Source organism: Lissotriton vulgaris, chromosome 4_1 (assembly GCF_964263255.1).
Source record: "Lissotriton vulgaris chromosome 4_1, aLisVul1.2, whole genome shotgun sequence".
Taxonomy (NCBI): Eukaryota; Metazoa; Chordata; class Amphibia; order Caudata; family Salamandridae; genus Lissotriton; species Lissotriton vulgaris.
Window position 1 is genome coordinate 1364129115 of NC_141691.1, and position 17251 is coordinate 1364146365.

A 17251-nucleotide genomic window follows, 5' to 3' on the forward strand; every position below is an offset into this window, starting at 1 on the left:
TACAAGCAACAACTACATACCTGAAGGACACCAAGTCAGTGCTACAACTTTTGGAAGAAAAGGTATTTGATCCAGCAGCACAGCTCCTTGTAAGCCTCGATGTGGAGAGCTTATATACGAGCCTGCCCCATGAAGAAACTCTACAGATCATAGAGGAAGTGCTCTTCAGTAATGCATGGAAATATCAGACACCAAGGAACTTGGTCCTTGAATGCATCACCATGGCCTTGAAAGACAATTTCTTCCAGTACAAAGAGACACTATACCTACAGACCCATGGAACGAGCATGGGTAGTACTTTTGCCCCGAGTCTGGCGGGACTATATGTCCACCATTTAGAGGAACACAAAATCCTACATGAAAGTAATCCATACCGTTCCCAGATTGACACCTGGAAACGGTACATAGATGACATTTTCATCATTTGGAACGGGGACGTCACCAGCGCCACGAATTTCGTGGCCTGGTTGAACAACCAAAATGCTTACCTGAAATTTACCAGCACCATTTCAAACACATCAATGGTTTTCCTGGATTTGAATATTTACACTGAGGATGGAAGGCTAAAAAGCACGACCCACTTCAAACCCACCTCAAGGAACTGCCTGTTGCACTACGACAGTTTTCATCCCAGACACCTAAGGGAGAATCTGCCGTACGGTCAATTTTTAAGACTCCGAAGGAACTGTACAGAAATGAACGAATTCAACAAACAGGCAAGGGACTTAAAATCTAAACTTCTACAAAGACAATATCCTGTTAAAACCATCAACAAAGCGATGAAACGCGCAAAAAACAATCACAGGGAGGCACTCATAGAGAACACCTCACAAGATAAAGAAACTAACAAAAGACCAATCTGTGTAACTACTTACACCTCCATATCAAATCAGGTATCAAAAGTCATCAACAAACACTGGGGAATATTGAACTGTGGAGACCTTGACTTTGAGAAACCAATGCATGCACATCGGAGGGGCAAAAACATAAAAGACATTGTGGTACACACTAGACCACGTGAAAACCACACTGCAAGACAAAATAATACAATGGTGCAAGGTCATTTCCCCTGTGGGGATTGCAGCTGCTGTCATCAGACTCAAAAAAGCAAAACCCTGACCTTTCGGAATGGCACGTCATGGGAACAACGCCAATTTTCTAATTGCAATACAAGAAACGTGGTCTATATGATAACATGCCCATGTAGACTGGAGTATATAGGTATGACCACCCGACCCGTGAAAGTAAGGATAGGGGAGCATAAAAGCAATATACGCTGCAAAAAAACGACAACTAAGATGGCATCACTTTTTTTGACACACCAGCATTGCATCAATGATTTACGCTGGACGGTCATCGAACGTCTACCCTCTGAAACAGGCTTGTTCCAGAAGGAACAACGATGGGTGTTCCGCTTAGGAACCCATGTCACAGGTCTCAACGACGACATCCCATGGAGTCAGATCACCTAAACCATACATAGGATATGAGAAAGTCTACAAAAAAAGATTTTCCGAGGTAAAAGCAGCAGAAAAACAGATAAAAACTGAAATCATCTGTATGGTCCTTTTTACCGAAACAGCAATGGTAATGAAGTGTAAAAAATCCTGGTAGCAAAAGACTAACAATGTAGTGGATGAGGACAATGCGAATTCAATATATTTTTTCTCTTTTTTCTCATTCCAAAAAAGAGAAACGGATTAAAATGAAATATATATAATCCTTGCAGCCAAAAACTGACACTATGAAATATGAGAATATTATACATTTGATATGTCTCGATGCCCGTGTAAAAGAGAATCAGAATAATAAATCACATCGAGACCCATCCTGAATGATAATGGAATACGAAAGCGCTCTCTTCACAGAAACCGGAGGACTATACAGCGCCGGTGACTAGCGCAAACTAGAGATGAGATCACGCATGCGCTGTGAATCACGAAGGCAGACGCGGTAAAGACATTTGCGCGCATGCGCGCTAAAGAGACACACGAACCTAGGCTGCGCGGAAGGCTCCACTGACAACGGCAGTCAGAACTCGAGCCCCGTGAATGGCTGGGAAGCGGATAGTCCATATTTGGACAACCAACAGACCCGGTAATTAACGAATGACCAAAGGATACATGTTACATGTGGCCAATACAGGTATACGATAGGTGGCAACACGGATGTTTCCTTACATGGTCGCCTTCAATTACCGCCAATTAACCAATGAGCTTGCAACCCCATCCACTATATATACCACCTCGCTGTTTTCCAATACATTCACAGCGGAGCAGCACAGGGTGGTAGAAGGAGGCCAATTCAGGCGGATCTTGTGAGTATATTACAAACAAACGAAACTCCAGTCTGTCCAGGTGTAACATGGAGTTTAACAGTGAGTAAAAGGAACAACACTGAATCCACCTATTTCCCTACTTAGATTGTGGATCCACCTACCTACCTTGATGCCCAGGATTTGCTCATGAGGCAACATACCACAAAGACCATGAGTATGTCCAAAAAATTAGTATAAACAAAAACCTTAAGTGTGTGTTATATGTTGTGTGTCTTGTGTGTCCCCTTTTTTTACAGGTTTACTTAACTGTTTGGGGCTCCAGGTGACTGCACCTGTCTGAGCCAATCCTATATGGCAACCAAACCTTATGGATTTTTTCTTTTTTTGCAGGGCATGCAATTGCATGATCCTAAAGAACCGCTGTAGGCACACTGTAGCCTTTAACTTGTTATCACTTTTAAATTAAGATAACATTTTTTATAGAAAAACGTGAGTAGGGTTGGGAAGTTGTGCCCCGTCCTGAAGAAGGTACACCTGTACCGAAACATGTCGACGCACACCAGAGGTTCTGTCCCTAATTAAGACAACAAAACCTCGCCTTTTTTGCACACCTTTTTAATAGCACCAGCTAGGGGTAGAAATAAAGTTTTTTTCACACCACCCACTAGCCAGGTACTTTTTAATTTTTCACCACACCCTTCACTCACATAAATCCCTTCACTTGCACTCAACACACACCACACATAGTCCAACTTGTCAACGCTCCCGCGTAGTCGCAGGTCGCAGCGTTCCGCGTCCCCTTAGCGGGACGCGAAGACCCCAATGATGAAGCATGACACCAAGGGGCCTGTTGGTGTGTGAGGGGTATTTTACACAACACTGAGTGTTCCCCCTCCCTGTGACACACTTTGGTAGTAGGATTCTTCTTGTTTATTTATCAGTGCCCGTGGAGTAGGAATCCTACTTTTGTACTCTACCTCCCTCCTTTGTTAATTATGGTACCACCACTGGATCAGTGGGATCTCTGGACTCCAACCAAGCCTCCAGAGCTTTGAGATATTCCTCCTTCAACGAGAGGCCCTTGGTGGGAACTTTAAACTGCTTGCAGAAGGATTTTAGTTTCTTCAAGCCATAGTCGTTGATCTTCGCTCTGTCGAATTCCTCCACTTCAACAACAACAACAGGGGCAGTGACTCCATTGTCACTCATGGTCAAAACTGGCAGTGTTAAAAAAAATCAAGTTTCAGAAAAGCGGAGAACCAAAAATAGGATCCTTCCAAATTAGATTTTGACTGCGTTATGGTCTGCTTTCACTATGTAGCGCACACTAATCACTGTACATGGGTCACAAATGCAAGGTCCAAATCCTCACCGCTGCCACCAATGTTAGAACCGGCTGTCTCTAGTTGGCAGAGGTATACACTTCTGACAAATAGGGTCACACCTTTTCTAGTCAGGGCAAGGGGATCACACCCTTCGATAACCCCTGCTCACCCCCTTGGTAGCTTGGCAGAGCAGACAGGCTTATCTCAGAGGCTGTGTGTTAAGCAATTATGACCACATACAGTAATACAGTGAATACACTACAAATGGACACGACACAGTAGTATTATAAAAATAAGTATTTTTATATAAGGCTTAGCACAAGACCAAATAACGACAAAAATGTACACAATCGTAATAAATACTCTAGGAAGGGAAAAGGGATAATTCAAAGGTATCTTCTTCTTTAGCACAAAAGTCTTTAGTGTCAAAGTAAATCTTCTTCTTGGCAATGCAGTTCTTAGCAACAGGGTAACCCACACGGGGGCTACACGACATTGAGGCAAAGTTAATCCAAAGGTTCGGCGTCGACCGCGAGGAGCGCTACGTCGAGCCCGGAGTCACACGGACCCCCAACAACCCAGTACCTTTTGGAAAATGAAGCACACGATGATCAGCGGCGTCGAGCAATCCGGCGTCGCGTCTTCGGTGTCGATCAGACCTCAGCAGGCGTCGTCGATGATGCGGTTGCACAGAGTGAGCAGCGCTCACGGCGTCGAGAGGGCACACAGTTGATGCGATCAGCAGCGGTGCAGACACGAGGTCCTCTGGAGCTAGAGCCGTACTCCCACTAACTGGCGTTGCTGCTGGCGTCGGTCGGGCCCGGCGGCCGGTCGTCGAGGAAGCGGGACACTGGGGCCTTTACCCACTATGTCGAGCTGGATTCGGCGACGTCCGTCGGCGTCGAGGTTGCTGGCTCTTTCAGAGGTGCTGGATTCACAGTTCCAGCAAATAGCACTTTAAGCAGATGAAGTCCTTTAGCCCTGTGACTTCAGCAGGAGACTGGCACTCTTCCAGTCCTTGGAGATTTTCTTAGCAAGCGTGAGAGTACACACACAGTTCCTCTCTCCTGGTTCCTTGGCAAAAATAAAGAAGCACTGCAGGATTCCCCCCAGCAAACAGCACACTGGCAGAAGGGGTAGGCAAGTCCTCAGATCAGCAGGCCTCTTGTCCTTGGTTACAGGGTTCCTTGTCAGAAGTGATCTAAATTCTTGGTTCAGGGGTCCTTCTCTTATACCCCTTTCTGGCTTTGATCCCTTTGTCCATGCAGGGGAATTTCCCAACATCCTGGGTCTGTTGTGGGCAGAACCAGGCAGAAGCACCGGGCCTATTCATTGCACAGGGCCCGGGTCCTCAGACGCCCAGCAGGAGGTGGAGCCAGCATTGACACTGGCAGGAGCAGAGCTATCGGCCTCCTGGCAGGAGGTGGGGCTAGGATCGTCCATGGCAGGCACAGAGCCATCAGCCGCTTGGCAGGAGGTGGAGCCAGCATTGTATCAGGCAGGGCAGGCTATCAACAACTACTCTCCCCCTACTCTCAAAGTAAATGTCCCACTCATCCCACACTGACTCATCCAGACCTGTGGAGCCACCCAGCTCCTGTCACACACACGCAAGACCAGCAGAGACCAGATATGGTTAGACAAGAAAATAGACACTTTCTAAAAGTGCTATTTTCGAACCCAGAGTCCAAGAACCATCCACACCAACGGATGCGTAATTAAACCCCGAGCTCAGAGATACCAAACTCGACATTGCACCATGCTCCCCGAGCCAGCTAGGGTCATAGCATTAATAATCCCGGCGGCCCATTCTAATCAATGGAGAGCAGGTTACCTCGCAATAGTGAAGAACGAAGATGGCGGTAATTCACTATTAGGACATGCCAACTTGGTCAGGCGTGTCCTACCTTATACTTACAATGCACCCTGCCCGTGGGCCTCCCATAGGGGTGACTAACATGAAGTCAAGGGAAGGTTTGAGGAGCTGGCAAGTAAGTATACTTGCGCAGCCTGCGTGACAGCACTAGGCTGCACGTGGGTCTCGCAATGACCGACCCGTAGACATTCTTTTACGAGGCCGCTCCTGTGGGTGGCACAACACGTGCTGCAAGCCCACAAGCGGCATTTGTATTTACAAGCCCCGGCACTCCTGGTGCGCTAGACTAGGGACTGACAGTAAACCAAATAAGCCAAACATGGATACAATAGATACATCAATTTAACATAGGGAGCACTTGCGCTGTGGCACGGATCAGCCGTGGCACAGCGCCCAAAGCATATACCAGCAAAACATCGAAAACAGTGGAGGCAAACAGAAAAAATGGAGGAGAGACTCAAGCCAATGATGTCAGGTCTAACACCCATTATTCCTATCAGCACAGACGGGGAGCTGACTCATGGGACAGGGTATAACACCCTCACTGCCCCAAAAGAGAACCGACAAGAAACTGGTCATTATGTGCGCTTTCATGAAAAGTGTAATCTAAATGATGCGTTCTAATTTCTGGGGAAAACAGGATATTATCTATCAGGCTGGAAAAATCTCACGTAATTGAATGTTGACTTAAGCAATGGAAAACTGGAAAAAGCATCTCTGGCAAAATGTAAAGGATCCACTGGATCACCCATATCAGAGGAGTGGACAACATAGCACTACAGAACTCTCCCTAGAAACCGGCATCCAGAAGGATCTAGAACTCTCTCGACACGTACTCTTATGAACCACCATGAAAATAAGCGATATCGGTGCTACACAACCGGGTATCCCCTACGGACATACCACCGGGACAATTGTGCTTAACTGGTTTGAACATTGTCACTTACACTAAGCTGCCGCAAAGGGCGAGTCCTACCAATACCGGGATGCCCGTGTGCCATCATCTCCGCGGAATGTCATTTTCTCTGCCCTTCTCTTATCTCTCCCCCCTTTTTTTTTCTCTCTTTTTCTGTCTGACTCTCTTTCTTTTTCTCTTATTATTGATATGGGGGGTTTGCTAAACAAACGTGACACATAGGGCCAGATGTAGCAAAATCAGAAATACTGACTCTTAATTACCGAATTTTACCGATTCGTTAATTAAGAGTAGGTATTTCTAATGTAGGTACCAATTCGGTAAATTTTACCGAGTCGGTAAAAATCGGTATTTACCGATTCGGTAAATACCGAATCGGTATTTGCTATTGAATCCTATGGGCCTTGAAGCCCATAGGATTCAATATCAAATACCGAATTTTGCAAGGGTGCAGGGGGTGTCACTTTGACACCCTCTGGCACCCCTGTTTTAGGCTTGTGTGCCATGTGGCACACATACATGCCCTTAGGGCATGTATGTGTGCCACATGGCACAGGTGTACATGCACAGATGTGCATGTACACCTGAATCGGTATTTTACCATGCAATTGTATTGCATGGTAAAATACCGATTTTCAAAGCCCTGTGTCAATGTTAAAATTGGCACCTACATACCAAACATGCATTTTCGGTAATTTTACCGACCGGCATTTTTATCGATTCGGTAAAATATATAGAATCGGTAATTTTACCGATTCTGTAATTTTACCGAATCGGTAAAATTACCGATTCGGTAAAATTACAAAAAATGCATGTTTTTTATCCACCTACATCTCCATGGCTATTTACCGGTCGGTAACGGGCGAATTCGGCCGTTACCGACCGGTAAATGGCCAAAATCTCCCACCTACATCTGGCCCATAGTCTTAGGACTCTGAAGTGTAAACTTTACCTGTAACAACCTATGCTAACCTTGTAACAGAATTGCTGTTTTGTTCTTGTATAAAAAATAAATAAAGCATGTTGAAATAAAAAAAAAATGTGGGTCTAAAAAAAAAAAGAACATTTCAGAAACAAATGATTGAAACCTGCATCACATTGATTATGCGAAAAATGAATCAAAGGGGCCCGTGCTGATCAACCATTCTACATGCAGAAGAACAATAAAGCTCACACATTCTCAGACTAAAGTCACCGATCCAGACAATGGACACATTGCAACTCCGGCTACTAACAAACCTAGTCATTTCCTCTCTAAGAGAATAAATAATTTCCATATTGTTAAGGCCAACATTATTATTATCTAAATGGATTAATACAACTGTAGTTGAGCAGCATTCCATCCATAGTATTTGAGAGTTAGGTAAGGCCAGAAAAGCCCAGATGACTCTTTCCTAAAAGGCAACAGAGGCAAAGGTAGAAAGCCCTACCTTTGACCGAGCGGAGCTATTGGCTCCGCAGGAAAAATATATGGGCAAACCAGTCTAAATGGCGTTGTGTGAGGTCCCAGGACTATTGGTAGCATAGGATATACAATTTTTTCACAAAAGCCAGCCAATCTGAATTCTGTAGTTTGGCACACAAATCTGTTGTTTCCAGGATACCAACGCCTAAGGAAGTTTACACGCAGACCACTGTTATTTTCAGACTTAACATTTGAAGAAAGAGCATTAAACCCCAAAGTTGGGGAGACATATACATTACATTAAAATGATTGTGATTGGCCTTTAGCAGGTATACTCTGAACCTCACACTGTGGTTAACAGTCGACTGACTCAACCCCCAGTCAGAGCTGAAAACGGTTCCCCATTGGAATGAACAAGAGTGGTGAACCTGTCACATTCATTACAGAGTGGCTACATTTAATTTTAACCGTTTTTGTATTTATTCTATGTGTGCCATATTTATTTTAATACGACATAGTCATTTAATTGCGTGTCATATTAATTTCAACACCTGTCATCTCATTACAATATTTGTTCTGTACATTTAAAGGGCTATCATATTCTTCACAACATGTATTGTATTCACATCAAATTGCAATATATTTACTTTAACATATCATATTTATATTCTTGATGGGCATAATAATTTCAGCGCATCATTTTAACGTGTCATATCAAGTGTAACACATCTGTAACTTCAAGTGAATTCCATATTTTTTTAATACATGTAATGTTCATTTCAGTGCTTGATGTATTCTTTTCAGTTAGGGACACATTCATTTCTGTATAGCCCATGTGTATTTTACTGAATGTTTTGATGAATTTAGCTCATATGTTTTTCAGATCACTTGTTAACTAATAAATGAATTCTGCTTTGTGCCATTTTGTCATATAGAATATTTGTTTTGAGACATGTTATATAACTGTATTTGTCCTAAACCTTTTACTGTATGCCAAACATTTTATGGTGTGTCATATTTGTAGAGCTGTGAATTTGGCCTGGACAGCTTCCCATAGTTTCTGGCAGCTGTGAGCGCATGACACAAGGCATCTATAAGTGGCAAGGATTAATCAGATTGTAGTGCTTATTTTAATTAAGGTTTGTTTGGCAGTTCAGAAACTTAATAATTGATGGATGCATGATTGTGAAAACAGTTGTTAAAAACAGAAACAGAAGGAGCACAAATAGCTTGTGTTTCAAGAGATTCATAATACAATTCACCAAAACATTTCTCAGTTGATCATGGAGAATTACATTTTACTTCAAAAAGCTCCCTAAAATGCTTCACAGCATAACAGCGTTTGAAGCTCATCAACACAAATATTAAATAACTTATTATTCCATAAATAACAGCTTCTCTGCTGGATTTTTTGTCTTCAGTCTCCGGTTACCATGAAAACTGGCAATAGATGAAGTCTGCAGAGCGCAAAAGTCCTAAAGGTCTTTTCAGGCGTGATTTCTGTCATATATCTTTTCTAAAGACATAAATTAACAGAGGCGTAAGCATGAGCCACGTTCACTTTTATACTTTATATAACGGTTTAGGCCAAATTGGATAAGTGACGTACAATATTCATTCTCATTCATTATTAAGATAGGAGCAGCAACATCTGCACACCAGCTTTCTATTAACAACAGTGTTATTAAGGTACAAGTGTAGGTCTATTACTAGCTCTTCATGTGGTCAATGCTAAAGTGAGTCACCCAGTGGCGGCTGCCTCTGTACGGGGATGGGGGCAGGAGGAGGAGGCATGATATAAACAAAACATTTTTACTTACCTTCTTTGGATCTGCCGCGCGTCTCTCCCGTACTCCTCACAGAGCACCGGAAGCACCCAGTCTCCCGGACTCTACCAGCCAATCACTACGTTGCAGGAACAGTGTCGTGAAGAGTAGTAACTGGGAGGCTGGGCATGTTCTGCACAGGAATGTGCAACACAGCCCAGTGGAGAACATGCCGAGTGCGCATGACTGTTTGGATGACCCCAGAGTGCCGACCAAGCAGTCATGCGCACTTAAAGAGGCGGCGTAAACCACTCCTGCTCCCTCCGACATGGGGGAGCCCAGCTCCAGCCTGCCCAACCTGGCTGGATTAGGAGTCCTGCGAAGAAAAATATAATGATAATGACTGCATTTTTTTGCACTGCTCAACCAACAGTGGGCCGATTCGCCTCTGCCTTAGCGGAGGAGCCGCAACTGGAGTCACTGTTCAGCCAGAGAAATATATGCACAAGGTAAAAAGACAACAAAATGGTGTCTACTCATCACAGAACGTTCTGGGAATCAGGTAGAGTTCCTGGCCACAGCAGCAATGTTACATCCAAATCTGGTTACTGAATCCAGAAATGGGAGTTACTTCGTCACATTTGACCCTGTTCACAATGCTATATATGGATGTAAGTCAGACTTATGCCAGCAACTAGGCCTATCCACACTTGCCCACGTTGAATGGCCAAGGCAGAAGGAAAGAGAGGCCAATCCAATGTAGCTCTGCTCTACAAGGTATGAGCACACCGAAAAAGTCAATCATTTGAGGGTACTCGAAAATCAACTTGTCACCTGTTCTTCACTGAAATGGTCAGAGTCAATCGCATTTCAGGGGATGTATAGAAAAGGAACACCTCCAAACTTGCTGTGGTTTTGGGAAACGGCTTTTACTGAGGAAAACAAGATTTTCCTGTATAGAGAAAAAACATAGGTGCAGTTGCAGACTTGGAAAGGGATTACTCCATATGCAGTTTTACAATATGTGTAATCCTGGAAACCTCTCTGTGCCATAGGTTTCCAGGATTACTCTTGGAAAGGTTTGTCAATTCCTGAAAACCTTACATTTGCCTGCATTTGAAATTGTAGAAATTCCAATGCAGATGTAGGGCTTTCTATGAGAATGGGCTGGATACTGTTTTGTACACGTCTTATACAATGAAGAGCCGTAGTCACTGACAAGACCTACTGGAAGGGGAGTAGCCAGAAGATGTAAATACACCCTTAAAACAGGTGTTTTGAACTATCCCCACATTAAAACATTTAGACTAAAGCACTGTCCCCCCACAATTATGGATCCATAATCTTGGACAACCAACATTTTGGGCAACCATCATTTTGTATCAAATGAAAATCTGAAAGATAAGCATAAAGGTAGGGTATTAGGTTAAATAGGGTAAGGGTTATGTCACTATTAATATACCTCAAAATACAAAAACAAAACAATATGAAGGTACTAATCTACGAATTAATATATCTCAATATATATATATATATATTGATATTTATATCTCTCTCTCTCACTCTCTCTCTCTCTCTCTCTCTCTCTCTCTCTCTCTCTCTCTCTCTATATATATATATATATATCACCTACTGGCTGTTGCCAGTAGGTAGTTATAGTTAGGACCTATTTTCCATAGGAAATCCGCAACATTCTATTTGCAATAACTTTGGCAGTGAAACTAAGGTGCAAAACGCAAAAAGAGGGTAGGGTAGAAACACCCTGACCCACTAGGCCTGCTTAGGGTGTCCCACAAGGACCCCCAAAATGTAAAAAAAAAAAGAAAATTGGCAAAATCCGCGCAGGGTGTGCGGATCCTGCTGTGAAAAAAGAAAAACGAAGCACGGGCTCCCGCGCTTCTCTAATAATTAGCCTCCGGGGGGCCAAGTCCCAGGGGCAATAATATTTAATGTAATGGGGGGCCAAGAGGGGCCCCCCAGCCCCGGGGACCGCCACCCCTTGGGGCTTTTATCAAATATGTGCGGGGAGCTCACAGCCCCCCCAGCCCCGGGGACCGCCACCCCCCGGCGCTACAAAATACATGGGTGGGGGTCTCAAAGGCCCTCCAAGCCCCGGGGACCGCCACCCCTGGGGCTTTATAACAATATATGTGGGGGGCTCATGGCTCCCCGCAGCCCCGGGGACCGCCACCCCTGGGGCTTGATTTTCATTATATTAAAAAAAAACGGCGTGGAGGGCTCAAGCCCCCCCACACGCCCCGGGGAATGCCACCTCCTCGGGCACTAAATAGTAAAATTGGGGGGTCCGTGACAGACCCCCCAGCCCCGGGAACAACCAATCCCAGGGCTTTGTAAATTGTGGCAGCGCGGCCCCCCTCCTGGAGCCTTGTCGTGGCCCTCGGGACCACCACTCCCCAGGGCTGGCTCCTGCAGTGTCCCGGGACACCCACCCCGGGACACTGGCGTGTTTGCAGATGGGCAACAAATTTCCCTTGAATACTGGGGGTCCCTGGGGGCAAACTAGCCCACTAGGAACCTCCAGTATGCGCCAGGGGCTATGTTGCAGAGAGATGTTCTGAGGCCATGCCCCTTTTTACACCTCTCTGCAAACGCAGCTCTGTGGTGCCTAATGGAGGTAGCTGGTGGGCTAGTTGCACCCCAGGGGCCCTCTTTATTCAAGGGGATTTAATCCCCCAACTTAAAACGCGCCACAGAGCGCATTTACACAGTGGTAAAGGGAGGGGAAGGGGCCTGAGGCGACGCGTGCAAATACGCCCTGTGGCATGTTTTAAGTTGGGGAAATAATTCCCCTTCAATCCTGAGGGACCCCTGTGGACAACTAGCCCACCAGGTGCTTCCAGTAAGCGCCACTGCGCTGCATTGCAGAAAGGTGGTGCAGGCCATGCCCCTTTTTACACCTCTCTGCAATGGCGCTTACTGGACGTACCTAGTGGGCTAATTTGACCCTAGGGGCTCTCAGGATTCAAGGGGACCTAATCTCCCAACTTAAAACAGCCACAGGGTGTTTTTACACAGTAGTGAAGGGAGGAGACGGGGCATGAGGTGACGTGTGCAAACACGCCCTATGGTGCATTTTAAGTTGGGGAAATAATTCCCCTTCAATCCTGAGGGCCCCTGGGGGCTAACTAGCCCACCAGATGCATCCAGTAAGCACCACTGAGAGGTGGTCCAGGCCATGCCACTTTTTACACCTCTCTGCAACCCAGCTCTGTGGCGCTTACTGGAGGTACCTAGTAGGCTAATTGGACCCTAGGGACCCTCAGGATTCAAGGGGACTTAATCTCCCAACAAAAACAGCCACAGGGTGTTTTTACACAGTGGTGAAGGGAGGGGACGGGGCATGAGGTGACGTGTGCAAACACGCCCTATGGTGCATTTTAAGTTGTGGAAATAATTCCCCTTCAATCCTGAGGGCCCCTTGGGCTAACTAGCCCACCAGGTGCATCCAGTAAGTAGCACTGAGAGGTGGTCCAGGCCATGCCACTTTTTACACGTCTCTGCAACCAAGCTCTGTGGCGCTTACTGGAGTACCTAGTAGGCTAATTCGACCCTAGAGACTCTCAGGATTCAAGGGGACTTAATCTTCCAACTTAAAACGGCCACAGGGTGAGTCTACACAGTGGTGAAGGGAGGGGACGGGGCCTGAGGTGATGTGTGCAAACACGCCCTGTGGTGCATTTTAAGAGGTAATTTTAATCCCCCTGCCCTGATATATACTAGGGGTTTACAGAGGAGGTCATGCTAATCACAGGGGGACCCCAATGCATAGGATTCCATAGTGTATATAGGTGTTTTCACTGTATTCTAAGTGTCTTTTAACATAGCACTGGCTCTAGGACTGATTAGTCAGACTCAGTTACCTCCAGTATCCGTCTGAAAAAGTTGAGGGTACAGGATGATTTTGCTACAAGGTTTTTTCTGCTCTTCTGTTTGTTCTTTCTGAACGTTTTCCTTCATCCTACACTTTTCTTCATCTTTGAGGATTTCTGTTGCGTCTTTCTGCAGTTCTTTTTTTTTTCTGTGTGTTTCTTCTTTTTTTTTTCACATGTCCTATCTCTATAGGCATAGTTAGAAATTAGTATTTAAAAAACCTTTGAAATTCACAGAAAAAACCATAGGTTTCAGGGGCATTATAGTTAGCTGGATATTTCACTTGTACCAAACCATTGAAATTCCCCTGTTATAGTTAGTTCAGCTAACTGTAACTCGCGCACCCGCAATGCGCTACTGATGACATCACATATTACATCACTCATGACATGGTCAGTGACATCACTCATGACATCACTGATGACATCTCAAATGACATCACTGATGACATCACTGATGACATCATCCTTGTGATAGAGTGCCAGACCTCCACTCACCCTAATGTAACCTTTGATACACACATACAAAAATAGAAATTAACATTTTCAAAACAATGGACATACCAATACCAGTTACAACAACCTATTCAGTAATTCTAAGATCAACATACACACCCACTCATTCACCAACAGTCCCATATAGTTACTCATACATGTACTCACTCATCATATGTACTCATATACCTATACATCCTGTTAGACACCACCACTCATCCATAGAGTTACTCACACACATAGTCACTCATGCTAATAAGGAATCAAACATCCATTTACTTGCATATACCGTTATACACACACCACCACACTTACTTCTACAGAAACGTACACATACTTACTCTGTTGAACAATCACTTATAGAAACAAATACTTGTTCATACAGGAACTGTGCCAATCTCTCACTCTCACATATACTCACTTATATACACCAATACTCACATATACTACTTTAAAACATATGTATTTACTCATAAATACACTACTGGGAAGTCATTCACTCCCTAACACACCCATACACACACTCATCCACCCATACAGTCCTGCACACATACCGCTTCAGCACATACAAATAGTGACTCATTCATTCATGCATGTATGCACTAAGTAATACCCCCACTGAACCATACAGACACTCAGACACTCATACTGATACTCGAAAAACCAAGTAATAATCCATATAGACACTCATGTAGCTACTCACCAACCCATGCAGCCACTTATACACAAAGTGAGAGACTGATACAGATATTTAGAAATTTAAACATTACTCACTAACCCATGTATTCACTAAGATACACTTAATCAGTCAGTTAAACAATCAGTTTTTCATAAAACAAATCATCCATTTAGACACTTATATACCCATTTATTCTTTCATCGACCTTGAGATATACATATATAAAACATATTTAATTTTCAGAAAAACACACATTCACTGGATGATGTTATCAGTGATGTCATTTGAGATGTCATCAGTGATGTCATGAGTGATGTCACTGACCATGTCATGAGTGATGTAATATGTGACGTCATCAGCAGTGCATTGCGAGTGCGCGAGTTATAGTTAGCTGAACTATAAGAGGGGAATATGTATATATATTCACAGAAAAAACATAGGTTTCAGACATGTTATAGTTAGGAATAAGCATTTAAAAAACCTTAGAAATTCACAGAAAAAAACATAGGTTGTAGGGGTGTTATAGTGAGCTGGACTTTTCACTCATACAAAACCATTGAAATTCCTCCGTTATAGTCAGTTGTATTAACTATAAGTCGCGCGCCCGCAATCCACTACTGATGATGTCTCATATTACATCATTCATGACAGGGTCAATGACATCACTGATGACATCACTGATGGCATCTCACATGACATCACTGATGACATCATCCAGTAAATGTGGTTTGCTTCCATATTTAAATGAGTATTATATATATAGCAATCTGCATTGAAGAGGGGATGTATTAGTGTCTGGAAGGAGCATTTAGAACCACTGTGATTGACGGCCTAAGTGACTAATTTAAAGTGTCTCACTAAATATATGGGCTAGTGTTTTAAATGTGTGAATATCTGTCAGTATATCACTCTGTCTCTTGTTGTGTAAACTACTGCATACGTTGGTTACTAGCTATGTGAAACTCTATATTAGTTTTTAATTAGTTAAGTGAGTATTTGTATGAGAGAAGGAATGTGTGTGGTTGGGTGGGAGGTGTTTGTCTGTTCAAACATGTATAAATAGTTGATTTAGTAGGTACATGAGGTTAAGACTGCACATAGAAACAGTTGTTTGGGTGAGTGAATCTCTTTATTGGTATGTTGATAAGTAAATATATTTCTCAATGATACATGTCCTACAAAGTAGAAATATAAAAAGCAGTGTATGTGACAGTTGTTGTATATAAGTAAATATACATAAGACTCAGTGATTGTCTGAGTGACTGTATGGAAAACTGTATTCTTGTAATAGTGATTTTATAACACACTAAGTATGAGTTACTATCTATATGAATAAATAAAGAGGTGTTTGTATAAGAGTGTAGCTAAGTAAATAGAAGTATAGTTAATTGTTTGCATAAGTAAGTAGTATGACTGCATAAGTGAATAGGATGTGTGCTGGTGTGTAATGTCGATATAGGTGTATAAGTCTATTTAATAGTGTTCTATTGATCTTTCTCAACATGTGTGAGTGAATCTATAGGTAAGTGTTTAGATGTGTGTTTAGAGCTACAAATCACCAAGTGGGTTTGGAGAAACTTGTATTGGTGTGTCAATGGTTTAAACATGGTACTCTATATTTTATAGTGAGTGATGAAAGGTTATACTAGTGTATGATGCAGTGTATGAGATTGTCACATGGATGATGTCATCAGTGATGTCATTTGAGATGTCATCAGTGATGTCACTGACCATGTCATGAATGATGTTATATGTGACATCACCGGCAGTGGATTGCGGGCCCGCAAGTTATAGTTAGTACAACTAACAGTCTTAAAATTAGGATTTTTCTCAGTTTAGGAGTGGTAAAGTTAGGACTCCTAACTTCAGGACTCCTAAATGCCTTCAGTGAATACTGAAAGTCTTAAAATTAGGATTTTTCTCAGTTTAGTAGTAGTAAAGTTAGGGCTCCTAACTTTAGGACTCCTAAATGCGTTCTGTGAGTACAGAAAATCCTAAAATTAGGATTTTTCTCAGTTTAGTCTAACTTTACTATCCCTAAACTGATTTCCCTGCTCTCTCTTTCAAAATCCAAACCAAGTTTGCTATGACAGGGCGGGAGCCTCGACTCCCGCTCTGCCATAGCAAACATGAGCGTCCCGGGGTGGGCACCCCGAGACACTGCAGGAGCCAACCTCGGGGTGGCGGTCCCCAGGGCTCTCGATGGCTCCAGGAGGGGGGCCACGCAGCCCCCTCCCACAATATAAAAAGCCCCGGGGTGGTGGTCCCTGGGGCTTAGGGGGCCTTTGAGCCCCCCCACCCATCTTTTTGAAAGCCCCGTGGGGTAGCGGTCCCCGGGGCTGGGGGTCCTTTGAGCCCCCCACACATGTATTTTGCTGGGGGGTGACCTTTGAGCCCCCCACCCATTTATTTTGTAGCCCCGGGAGTGGCGGTCCCCTGGGCTGGGGGGCCCCTCTGGGCCCCCCATTAAATTGAATATTTTTTTCCCCAGGATTTGGCCCCTCCGGGGGCTAATTATCAAACAAGCGCGAGAGCCTGTGCTTTGTTTTCATTTTTTTTACGGCAGGATCTGCGCACCCTGCAGACATTTTGCCATTTAACATGGGTTATTGGTGATGTCA